The sequence below is a fragment of the Macaca thibetana genome, chromosome 1 (genome assembly GCF_024542745.1).
Source record: "Macaca thibetana thibetana isolate TM-01 chromosome 1, ASM2454274v1, whole genome shotgun sequence".
In the NCBI taxonomy this organism is placed as follows: domain Eukaryota; kingdom Metazoa; phylum Chordata; class Mammalia; order Primates; family Cercopithecidae; genus Macaca; species Macaca thibetana.
The window spans coordinates 23,868,607-23,880,872 of NC_065578.1; the positions used below are offsets into that span (position 1 = coordinate 23,868,607).

At 52.9% G+C, this 12,266-nt stretch overlaps 2 protein-coding genes across 2 annotated transcripts in view; one reads left to right on the forward strand and one right to left on the reverse strand.

Annotated features, from left to right (window-relative positions):
• The window catches only part of RUNX3 (RUNX family transcription factor 3), a 65,915-nt gene that overhangs the window by 52,809 nt on the left and 840 nt on the right, over positions 1 to 12,266 (reverse strand). The window lies entirely within an intron of this gene.
• Positions 1 to 12,266, forward strand: part of LDLRAP1 (low density lipoprotein receptor adaptor protein 1) — a 552,589-nt gene that overhangs the window by 939 nt on the left and 539,384 nt on the right. The gene's annotated exons all lie outside the window — the stretch shown is intronic.

The following is a 12,266-nucleotide window of genomic DNA, read 5'->3' on the forward strand; positions in this document are numbered from 1 at the left end:
ACCACCAGCTCTTACCAGAAAGGGGCTGAGAGAAGACCAAGGATGTTCCTTGACCTGAGGAAACGTCCATTAATTAATTCATGGCTACTGTGCTTTGGCGAGCCACACAGGCTCCGGATGCAGGCTGCCTGGGTGTGGGGGATCTGAGCAGATGCCTTAATCTCTCGGGGCTTCCGTTTTCTCATCTATAAAATGGGCCTCATAAGAACTTTTGTCTTACAGGGGTGTGAGAATTAAATGAGCTAAGGTATATCACTTGAGCCTGGGAGGCAGAGACTTTGGTGAGCCAAGATTATGCCACCGCGCTCCAGCCTGGATGACAGAGTCAGACCCTGTCTCAAATACATATAAAAAAAAAACGAACAGAGAAATGTAAAGCACTTAGACAGTGGCTGGCATAGAGTTAAGAGCTATGTAAATGTTTACCGCTAATGGAACTATTTAAGAGTTGAGTCATGATTTATATTTTCTAGACAGTCAATTACGAATTTATTCATTTCAGTGTTGTACTTTTCTCTTTTGCATTTAGGATCCAGCAAATTTTCCTTTGAAGTTTCGATACAATTTCCTAGGTCCTTGAAAAGGTAATTTCCCCGCCCCCACAGTGCTTGTAGCCCATGGTGGATTCAACAGCTCTCTCTAGAGCAGCTTTTCCCAAAGTGGACTTTGCACACACCAGCCCCTTCCAGATGCATCATCTCACCCCAAGAGATAGCTCAATAAACAGTTGAGCATACACTCTTTTAGATCTCCATGGCCCAACACGGTAGCCATTAGCATATCAAAGGCTCTGACAAGTCCTGCAGCAAAACACCTTCGAATATTGTTTGAAACAACCAATCCCAACCTTGTTTGACCACAGAGCTCCATTATTTCTGCTCACCACCTGATAACGTCTGAACACACGTTGGGAGAAGCCACCCTCATTTCCTGTTTTCTAGGAAATGGCGAGGGGAGTCAGAGCCGTGAGGAACACCCCCTCGCAGGGATGAGCCGTTCCACCCCTACTGAAATCATCCCCAGTCATGCGCACCATCGCTAGGCCGTTCCTCCTGTTCTCACCTTCCTTGTCTGATTCAGTCCCCACAGCGGCCTGGAGAGGTCACTAGCATCAATATCCCCATCATACAGATGAGGAAATTGAGGTTCACAAAGGTTAAGTGGCCACACAGCCAGTAAGTGGCAGATCCGGTAGACAAACCCACAGCTTCTGATTCTAAACCCCACATTCGTTCTTCTGTACGTTGATTGGAAAAGTAAAAATAGATCTTATTCTAACAGGATCAATCTTCCCCCATCATAGGCTTTGAAAAATCTAAAGTACATTTTTTTTCCGGTAGCATCGAATGCTTTAAAAACTTAAAATTTTTAGTACCTTTCTTTTGATTACTAAAGCAGTACATGCTGCTTATGTATAAAACTTTTCAAACATTTTGGGTTGAAAAATGAAAAAAAAAAAAAACCCCACAGATCTGTAGAGCCCTACAAAGTAGCCATTAGCTTTTAAATGAAAATATTTAAATGCTATTTGAATGAAAATAATTAAAATGAAATCAGATAAAAAGTTCAGTTCCTCAGTTACAGTAGCCACATTTCAAGTAGTCAGTATTCACCTGCAGCAGGAGGCTACTGTGTTGGGCAGCACAGACAGGGGACATTACCATCATCACAGAAAATCCTATGGGACGGTGCTGTTCTAGTTTCTTCCTAGACATATCCTAACACCTATACAGGTTGATTACCCCTAATTCAAAAATCTGAAATCTGAAATGCTCCAAAATCCAAAACTTTTTTAGGGCCAACATGGCACTCAAAAGAAATACTCATCGGAGAATTTTGGATTTTGGATTGAAGTATAATGCAACTATTCCCAAATCCGACAAAATCAGAAATCCTAAATTCGAATGCTTCTGGTCCAAACCATCTTGGGTAAGGGATGTTCAACCTCTAATGACTGTTAATGTTGTTAATGTGGGGTGTTTTTTTTTTTTTTTTTGAGACTAGGTCTCGCTCTGTCACCCAGGCTAGAGTGCAGTGGTACGATCATAGTTCACTGCAGCCTTCACCTCTTGAGCTCAAGCAATCCTCCTGCCTCAGCCTCCCAAAGTGTTGGGATTACAGGCGGGAGCCGCCATGCCTAACCTATTGATATTCTTGTTGAAGTTCTCAGACATATCTGCGTGGCCTCACACATGGAGGAAAGAGACCCACAGAGGCAAAAACAAGACATGGGGTAAAAATAGACTGGAAGGAAATACACCGAATGATAGCGGTTTTTTCTGGGTGTTGAGATTACCGAGTTTATTTTTAAATTTCTTAGATCCTTCAGGTGTTCTACAACATAAAATGCAGACAAGGTGGGGACGTTGGTTGGATTCATGTTTTCCCTAATGTTCTTACTGGTTCTAAAATCTTCAAGTTATGCTCTCACCCAAGGCTCCACTTATTATTATTATTTTAAAACTGTGGACTCGTGAAGAATGGAAGCCCACACAAGGCCAAGGAAGGAAGGAAAGGCAGACAGAGGTTTATTTTCAGGCCTGTGCAGTTGCACATGGTCCCTTGCTTAGAAGGGCCTCACACTCGGTTTCATGTTCTGTGGTTGCTGTCCTGAAATTCTCACTGATTTTTGAACAAGGGATCCTGTATTTTCATTTTGCACCGTGCCCTGAAAATCATGCCAACGTCACTAGCCCTGGGATTCTCCCCAGCACAGGTTTCCCTTCGACTGCTCTGAGCCTTCGCCCTTGTCCTCGTCCGACCACGGACGTGACCATCCACGGAGCCCTCTAAGTGCCTGAGAGCAAGTGCATTTCGGCTGCTCAGATGTGTGTCTAGAGACTGACAAAAATAGGGCTTGTGAGCGGGTGCGGGAGGCCCCTGTGGTCTCTGTTCACACACGTACCTACCCTCAAGGCCTTGTCTACACTGGCCTATTTCAGAGAACCGCCCTGTGCATCATGGGATGCTTTGCCCCACATCACGGCCCAGCTCAGTTCAGTCCCGGACCCCCTTGTCCTGAAGCCATGACCAACCCCAGGCCTGGCCCACCTTCCTCACCAGTCTTCTCTCCCTCAAGCCCTCCACAGGACCCATAATCCTTCCATCTCCATGTAATCCTTTTGTGTGGTCCTTCTTCCTTTGCCCATGCTGCTCACTCTGCTTGTACTAGCAAGGTTCCTTCCTTCCCAGATCTGCCCTTTCTAGACCCATCTCAGATTCCACCCTTTCTAGGAAGCCTTCAGGAAGTATCTGAGAAGGGCCTGAAGATGCTGTGGTTGCGTAGAGGAGGATATGAATCACTTCACCTAGAGGTATCAGGGAGGGCTCCACAGAGGTGGTGCCCTCAGGCCAAGGAAGAGAAGACACCTTCCAGGCAGAGGGGAGAGTTTGATGGGCTGGTTTGATGTCAGACAGACCACAGGATGACTCAAGGTCCTCTTTCCTCTTCTTAAACATCAGTTGCAGCAAGTCCCACCATCTGCCTGAGTCTGTTTTCATTTCCACAATGGAGGTGGTGATGCCCAGCACACGGAGCTGTGATGAGGATGTCATGGGGAATCCGGAGCATTTATAGAAGTCCCAGGAGGCCAAGATTCTACACAGGTAGGAAGGACCTAAGCCAGAGGGGTGTGGGTGGCCAGAAGAGAGAGCCTACCTTAGTAGGGCTGGGTGGGCTAAGGTCTGGGCTCAATCTCGAGGCCCTGGAGCTTAGAACAGCATCTGCAACTCCCTGGCTGTGGAAGTTCAGGCAAGGGCTGCTTCCTCTCTGAGTGTCGGTTTCCCCATCTATAAATGGAAAGCTGCGACACTGAAAAACACTGTGGGGAGGATGGTTCCTGAGGCAGTCTCTCTCCACACATCACTGGAATGTCGGCCCCCAGGGAGAAGGCGTCTTTGTCCATGGTGTTCACTTCTGCATCCCCAGTGCCCAGAACAGTGCTCGCATGCAGCAGATGCTCAATAAATGTTCATTGAATGAATCAGCAACAACCAATTCGCCCACCTCACATCCTAAGTCTGCTGGGGACCTAGGCCCACCTCTCCAGGGAAACTGTCTGCAGATTGGGACCACACCTCAGGTCACAAGCATTTCCTGAACACCTATTGTATGCATGGCTCTCTGCAGCCCGGGGTGGACCCTGCTCCACAGCCCGACAGGCAGAGCCAAGGAGGCAGGCGACAGACACAGTGATTTGGGAAGAAGAACAGAGAGCAGGGCGGCCAGCAGGGCCTCGCCTGGGTGGGAGCAGGCCATTCCCAGGCTGGAGCTCAGGCTGACGGGGGCCTCAGCTTGCCCGTTCCTGGGAGGGTGGGGCTGCCTGTTCCTCTTTCTTTCTTTGAAAACAAAAATTGTTTTCCCTTAAATTTATAAGTATTAAAAGTTTGGAAAATACACAGTCATCAAAAGAATGTAAAATAAAAGTTGCCTGCCATAATGGCACACCATACAGCATTAACTACTATCGACATGTCAGTGTTTCCCTCTAGTTTTTTTTTTTCTGAGATGGCCTTGTTCTCAGAGGTGGCTTCCTCTCCCCCTGGGAAGGGATATAGCTGCTCTGTGGGAGATGTGGGGGCACCAGGCTCTCTCCGTGGGCTGTTTATCACTTCTGACTTTGAGGTCATTTCTCCATCCCTCCTGGATCCAGCACCTCTTCCCGAGACACAGGGGTGCAAAGAGCTGGGGGAAGCGTGTCAGCAGGCCTCACCTCCTGCCCCTGCTTTCCCCACCGAGGTGGAGTGGGACAGAGCTCAGGCTTGAGGAGGGAGCACTGGAGGCCAAGCCACAGGTGCTGGTCCTCAGCCCTGGCACCCAGGCAAGTTGGGTTTGGGAACAGGGGCATGACCAAAATGGACCCCTCCTTTCCTCCCCACCCCTTTCCACTCCGTCTGCCTTTCCCTTTGCACTCTCCAAGTGTTCCATCCCCCAGATGCCCTCTGCTTTCTCTGCTCCAGCCATTTAACTCCTCTCAACAAAGGCCAAGGAATCAGGCAGACTGTGGACACTCAGGTGTGCGTGACAGGAAGGACCTACATTTACAAGAGCCCCACCCCCACAGGGACTGCGTGTGCTGGTGGAATCTCAGTCACCATGTCCCACGTTGAAGGATGTTTGGAGGGGGGCCGACTTTGGTCACCCTTCAAATCATAAGTTATACGCGTCTGCCCTTTCCACCCACACGTAAGTCTGAACCTTTTGCCAAACACACTTTTCCCAGACTCGAAAGAAAACCCCAAAGAGGAACCTAAACCTTCACGCTGCCTGCACCGATTGGACCGGAGTGCTCAGGCTCGCGCCAACACGTGTTTCAAAGAAGAAGCCAGACAGCGAAGGGGGAAGTGAGGGAGAAGCTGGAAACCTCTCAGGCTGACCAATTGTTAGCCCATTCATTCGTCCATCCATCCATCCGTCCGTCCATCCATCCATCCATTCATTCTTTCTTTCCTCTATCCATTTAGTGACAAGGGCTGAATGTCACCTGTGAGCCTGCCCCTGCTCCCAAGAGCACCCTTTGGACCCCTGTGGGGTGAGGAGTGAGGGGCAGCAGTGGCAGAGCACCCCCAGCGCCTGGAGGGGAGAAAGGGAAGGGCTGGGAAGGCTCCCCAAAGGGGCGGCCATGAAGCTGGGCCTTGAGAAGACAGGCCAGGGTTTCTCACCTTCCACATCCTGCTTAGAGTTAGACAGAAGGTTTTTTGCAGAGGAGGAAGAACATTAAATATTAGTAATTTCTGGCATGCCGTGAGGGCTTGTCTGTGCCAGGCCCTGTGCTGTGCACATGATATATGCTATCTCATTAAACCTACCCAACAAGCCTTGAGGTGGGTGCTATTCGTTTTCTCCATTTTACAGGTGAGAAAACGAAACACAGAGAGGTGAGGCACCTCTCCCAAGGCCACACAGCAAGGAAGTGGCAGAGCCTGGCTGCAGCTGAGGCTTATAGCTGCATTTGACATTGCTTCCTCTCCGAAGAGGGCCTTCCTTTATCCCGGGAGCCATTGACAAGGGGTCTGACAGTCCCTCTAGTCTTGTGCCTGCTCAGACCTCTCTAGCCCTGAAAAAACCAGGGCTTGGTGCTGGAGAGAGAGCAGGAGGGTGAGATGTGGAAACATCTGTTGAGTGGCAGGGGATCACGCTGGTGTGGAGAGGCCTGAGCCCATCAGGAGGCCGGCCTGTGCCAGGCCAGTGCTCATTCTGTACCAGGTGCCACATGCAGGGCTCAGGGCAGGGCCACAGTCACTCCTCCCAACCACCCTTTGAAGTCAGTGTTACTAGCCCATTTTACAGAGGAGGAAACTGTGACCTTAAGAGGCGAATTAACACATTGGGTCACCCAGCTACCGTGCAGTTTAAACCTAGATTGTTCTGACTCCTAAACTGTATGCAAAGCAGATGATTGGACCCCGGAGAGGCAAGGAAAGTCAGTTTTTCTGCTGCTGAATTTGACGTTTTACAAGACCACATGCCTCTTTAGTCCTCAGTTTTCTCATCTATGAAATGAGGAGGGGAACTCTCTGCCTTCCGGCTCTGACATGCTCTTGGACTGATTCACTATTCCTTGTTCTTGTGACTTCTCAAGGCAAGACCAGAGTCCTACTCCCAGCCCCAGGCCCAAGATTCCCATCCCCACTGTGTCCAGGGGCTCCAGGAGGTGCTATTTCAAGGCAGATGACAAAGACCTGGGCTGTAGATCCACTGAGGGCTAAAGGCAATCTTCCCTCCCTCCCTCCCTCCCTTCCTTCCCTCTCTTTTCTTCCACCAGGCAAGGTAGGGAATTACTCGCTGAATCTCAGGGCTGGCCCAGGGACTTAAGCTCAGAGGAGGACAGGGCTCCCCAGTGGCTGCAGGTGTCCCAGCAATGACTCCTAGCAGAGGGCGTATTTGGGTTCAGTCTGGAAGACTGGGTGAGATTCCCAAACTACAGGGGGTGGGGACACACTCTGGGTGGCAGATTTGAGGAAGGGTCTGCAGATGAGGCATCCCCAGGAGATGACAATAAGAGCTGGTGTTGGGGCTGCTCCACTGAACCCAGAGCCCAGGCCTCAGTTTCCCCACCTATGGAGGAGTCCAGACTGGCTCAGTGGCAAGGCTCGGGTCAGAGGCCACCACTCCCCTCCTGCCTCTCACAGCCCACTGGAAGGTCAGGTTTTCAGGCTCTGCTTATCCGTCGCCCGGCCTCCTCCCCCCAGGTAACCGAGGGAGCCTCCTCTTTGATGCGGCCACCTCCAGGCCCAGGCGTCAATGAGCCCTCTATATGACCAGTGGGGGTGCGGGGGCCTCCGGCCGGCCAGAGTGGGTGCGGTAAGGCCTGGACACACAGTCCCGCTGTGTGGGGCCGGCTCATGCCTGCCTAGACCCTGTGGGCAGTGGGGGGCTCCCAGGAATGCTTTTCCAGCCTGGGGGGCACTTTGGACAGGCAGGGTGGTCTGAGGAGACGGGTGTGTGCAGGGCAGCCTCAGAAGCCGCCGTCAAAGGGACCTAGTAGACGTGGCGCCAGGCAAGCGCCATAGTGGGCACGGAAGGGCTAGCGGTCAGTCCGTTCCTCTCCCAGGGATGGCGGGGAGGGGGAGGCCCCATGGACACATGTGCTCAGGGTGACCAGCTGTCCAGGGTTGCCTGAGATGAAGGGGTTTCCTGGGACATGGGGCTTTCAGTACTAAAACAGAGAGTCCCCTGTTATTGGAACTTCCTGGACCTTCGGAAAGGATACGGTGACTGACCTCTCTGGTCTGGGCAGCCTCCTCCCTGTCCGGTGACCTCTGAGTCAGACCATCTCAGCCAGACCTGCCCACGGCCATTTTGTCCACCCCCTGCCTCCACTCAGACCCACCTCATACCCGAGAGTCCACTTTCCATTTCTCCCAGGCATCTTCAGGGGAGGAGCTGCCGGCCAACTCCAACCACTGCTGGGGGGACCTTGGCCAGAACCACACCATGCTCCCAGCCCTCCCCGTGGCTCCCAAGCCAGCTCATTCTTTCCTGCATCCACACCTTTGCCCAGGACCTTCCTTCTGCCTGGAACATCCTTTCCCTGTCTTTGTTACCTCTTCACCCTTAGGGACCCAGTTTCCAAGTCACCCCTCCAGAGGACTTGTTCTGTCTTCCACAAGGCTGGGCTAGTACCCCTCTTTGAACTCACATCCCTGGTTCTTCTCCCGTAAAACCTTTATCATGCCCCAGGCCCAGGGCAATTTTCTGTTGACCCATCTTTTTCTCCACCTGATGGTGAGCTCTTAGGATGGAGATCCTGACCCAGTATCTCCCAAGCTCCCAGTACATGGCCATGCTCATGGTGTTCAACAAATGGAAAACGCTTATTGAGTAACTACTCTGTGCCAGGCATCACACTCCTTTAATTCTCTCCGTAGCTCTGCAAGGTTGGTGTAACCCCTACAGATGAGGAAACCAGAGAAAGAGAAGCGAAGTCACTCACGCAGGTGACGGCAGAGGGCAGAGGGCAGAGTCAGGACTTGGATCTGGAGAGCCTGGCTCTGAAGCCCGAGCTGGAATCTTGATAGTCTACACCGCAATAAGTTTTCGGGAAATGACTGACTGAACGGATGAACACCTTTGCCCCCCGAGCCCCCTTAAAGCCTACATGTGGCAGTTTGGGCCCATTTCCTCAGCTTCCCTCCCTGGAGGGGCGTCCACCTCCAGTGTCCCGGGTGAGCGTTTGCCTGTGGGGCTGTGAGTGAGGGTTCAGCAAAGGTGACCTGGTGTGAGGGGGTGCCCCAGGGGGTGCAGAGGAGGGCCTCGTGAGGCAGATTCAGAATGAAGGTGTGGCCCCCAACGGAGCTGTGCATGGGCACTCAGGGGTCCTCAGGGCCATTGGCCCATAATTGTCAGATGGGGAAACTGAGGCCCAGACAGAGGAAGGGACTTGTCCCTAGTCACACAGAGTGTCTGGATTACAGCTCTTAGGTCTCAGCTTCCCCATTTGTCACACAGGGGAAATAAATCCCCCTTGTCCTGCCTGGGAGTAGACCCCAGGGGGCCCCTGTGCACTCTCACACCTTCCATTCCAGCTTCTAGAATTCCACCATCCATGCACCAGCCTTGAGAGTAAATATTGCCTTCTTCTCACCTCCTGCTCGTGTCTCTACTGCAGGATGGGAACCAAATGCCTCTCTACCCTTCTCCCACACCCCTTCTCTCCACAGTGAACTGAGGGAAGTTTCGTATCCCTTAGCACAAAATGAATACCCCTACTCTTTTAAGTCAGAGAAACTGAGAGGAGAGGGCTCGGCGGGAGTCGTGGGAATGTCGTGCACAAGCAGTCGGACTCTTCAGGGGTCTGGAACTCTCCCTTGCGGCCTCGAAGGCCCCTGTGCAGACGGTGGCACTGGCTGAGTACAGGTGCCTGAAGGCAGGGGCATGGAGGGGATGCTTCATTCTCAGCCTGTTTTTGCCAGTGAAGACAAAAGGGAAGTCATCTTCTGTTGGCCTATGGGGAAATTGAGGTAGTAGGAGCTTGGTGATAATTCTAGGGACCACCCTGGGTTGTCAGGTGGGGGAGACAGAGACACATAGGAGGCACCAAATGCAACTCACTTGTGCCCTTTGACTGATGAGAGAACAGGGACCCAGAGATGCCAAGTGGCTCAGACACAGTCCCACAGCACACGGGCGGCAGAGCCAGGTGGGGGACTGGGCTCCCCTGGCAGCAGTCCCCAGGCCTGCCTGAGAGGCACATCAGAATCGCTTTGGGGGATTTTCAAAACCACACCTGCCCAGGCCCAAACCCTAAAGATTCTGATTCCGCAGTCTGAGGTAGGAGCGGGGACTCCTCCGCAGCCTGAGGTGGGAATGGGGACTCCTCTGCAGCCTGAGGTAGGAACTGGGAATTGGGTGTTTAAAACTCTCTCGGGGTGGTGATCTCAGAAAACCCGCTGGCTCCATCACACTTTGCTCGGGGACTGAGGTGGGATGGCATTTGGCGGGCGCAGGTAGGAGGAAGAGGAGGCAGTGGGGGGCGAAGGGAGACCCTTCCCCTTCTGTTAAAAGCCTATGGACGAGAGAACAGCCCGATAAGATTCTGAGAACGTGAGACCCGGATGGACCTGGAGTTTTTGTCTGGCATGTAATTTAGGGGATCTGTGACGCTGGGCCAGAGATAACGGTGTCTTTCCTTTTCCCGGCCTCTAGCTGAAATTTAGCGTCGTATTCCACGGCGATTTTCCACCAGTGGAAATCACAGGTGCTCTCTGGTCTCACAGGGCTGTCAGGGATGACCTGAAATATTGCTCATGCTCATCACAACTGCATGGCCCACTGCGGGGTCTTGTCACTCAGTGAGTTCTTGAAGAGGCACAGAGCGAGTCACTCACTATGTCACCAGCTTGCTTTCTGAGTTTGACAACGGTATTTCTGTCGCTTTCTTTTCCTTTGTAATCCTTTGGATTTTGTCTTATGCGTTTAAAAACGCAACTCCGAGGAGGAAGCTGAAGGTTCCCTGAGACTGCCAAGGGTCGGTGGCCCAGAGCAAGTTAGGGGCCCTGAAGGGGCAGCATGGGGTTGGCGCCCTGCAGATAGGACCCTGGGGCTGGGTCTCTTTGAGGAAGGAATTGGCAGCTAGAGCCCTGTGAGCCTCCAGGGATGGGATTTGGGAGACAGGCCCCCACGGCGAGCACGTCGTGAGCAGAACTGGACAGGAGAGAGAAGGTTGAAGAGGGGAGACAGGTCTCCATGAAAGCACAGGGAAGGCCCTTGAACCCCGACCCCAGACTCCAAGCCTCCCCACAGACCCCAGCCTACGAGGTGCCTTCTGTACCGCTGCTGGCCAGGATCAGCCCATTCTGCCTGGTGGCCTCCTGTCTCTGGGCACATACATGACATGTTGGGCCAAAGCCACCTCTCCCTTTGTGCTCTTCGTGCTACGGCCAGCCACCTCCCAGGTTCCAAGGATCAGGACCCAGCCCAGACCGACCGGGGCTCTAGCCCTGTCTCCCAAGGTTTCTTTGTTTTAAACCCTACATTTCTCCATCTTGCGCACGGAAGGAGAAATACAGATTACAAAGACCCGGCAAATGGATTTTATAAACTCTTATTTTCTTGCCACAGAACTGCCTTTAATTAGCTCCAAGGACTACAAAGGGAACAACGTTATAATAGCAGCAACTCTGAGGAAGCGGCCGCGGCTCTCGGCTCTCAGACCCGGGGCTGCCTGTTGTCATTGGCCAAAGCTAGGTTTGATGGGAGTGCCCCCACTTCAGGGCACAGCAGGCCCCCTTCTCTCCCTGACTCAGTCCCCATCGGCAGCAGCACAGCCTTTCTCAGCCTCACCAGGGAAGAGGAACAGGCCCCGCTCTCGGACAAGCCTTCCCAGAAGCCTACGGACTCAAACACCCAAATGTGCCTGGGTCCCTGCCCCGAGCCTGCCGCCCAGGCACCATCCCTGAATCACTCGGTCAACCGGCGACAGCGCAGGCCGATGGGCAGGAGGGCAGGCAGGCAGGCAAGCAGACCCACTTCTGCCTCTCTGCTGACTGCCTCGGCTGAGGAAAGGCAGCACCAGCCCCCAACCCTGAAGTTCTAAATCTTATGCAGCCCCTCTATTCTGGAGGCGAACCAGTCCGCAAGAACCATCCGAAGGCACTGCCCTTATACACAGTCCACCCTCGGCTCAGACAATGAGAATTCTACAAGCAGAGGGGACTCTATTTGGGGCACAGAGGGGTTAAGTAACTCCCCTCCTAAGGTCTCTCAGCAAGGAAGCCACTGAGCCGTGGGACTTGAGCTCAGGGACTCTCGATCCCCAGTCTCAGGTGTCACAGCCCCATCTGGGCTCCTGCTGGGGAGGAGGAAGGCAGCAGGGGGTGTCTGAGGCCAGGGTGCATCAGCCCTAAATGCGAGACAGAGGCAGGAGAAGTCTCCCCATTAGTCCCAGCCCCATTAGAGGCTCCAGGTTGGGGATCCCAGACTCCCTGTCCTTGCTGGGAGACGCAATCCAGAACTATGCGTCCCCGCAGCCACCAAAAAAGGCAAAACCTGCCCAGAAACACTTTTTCCTCTTCCGTGGCCAAATCCACGAACTTTCTCAAGTTCTGTCCCCCAGCCCCGTGCGGGTCCAGCTTCAGTGCAACCCAGCTCTGCGCAGTTTTCTACAAAAGCCTGTGGCTTCCTTCTCCTCCCTTTGTTTCTGATACCCCAGGAGTTACACGCAAAATGTGGGCGGTGGTCTTCAGGAAGACCCCTGGATCCCACAGCTCTCCCCAGAAGCTGCCAGCAGTGACCTCCTGAGCCCAGGTGGGGAGTCCCAGGCAGG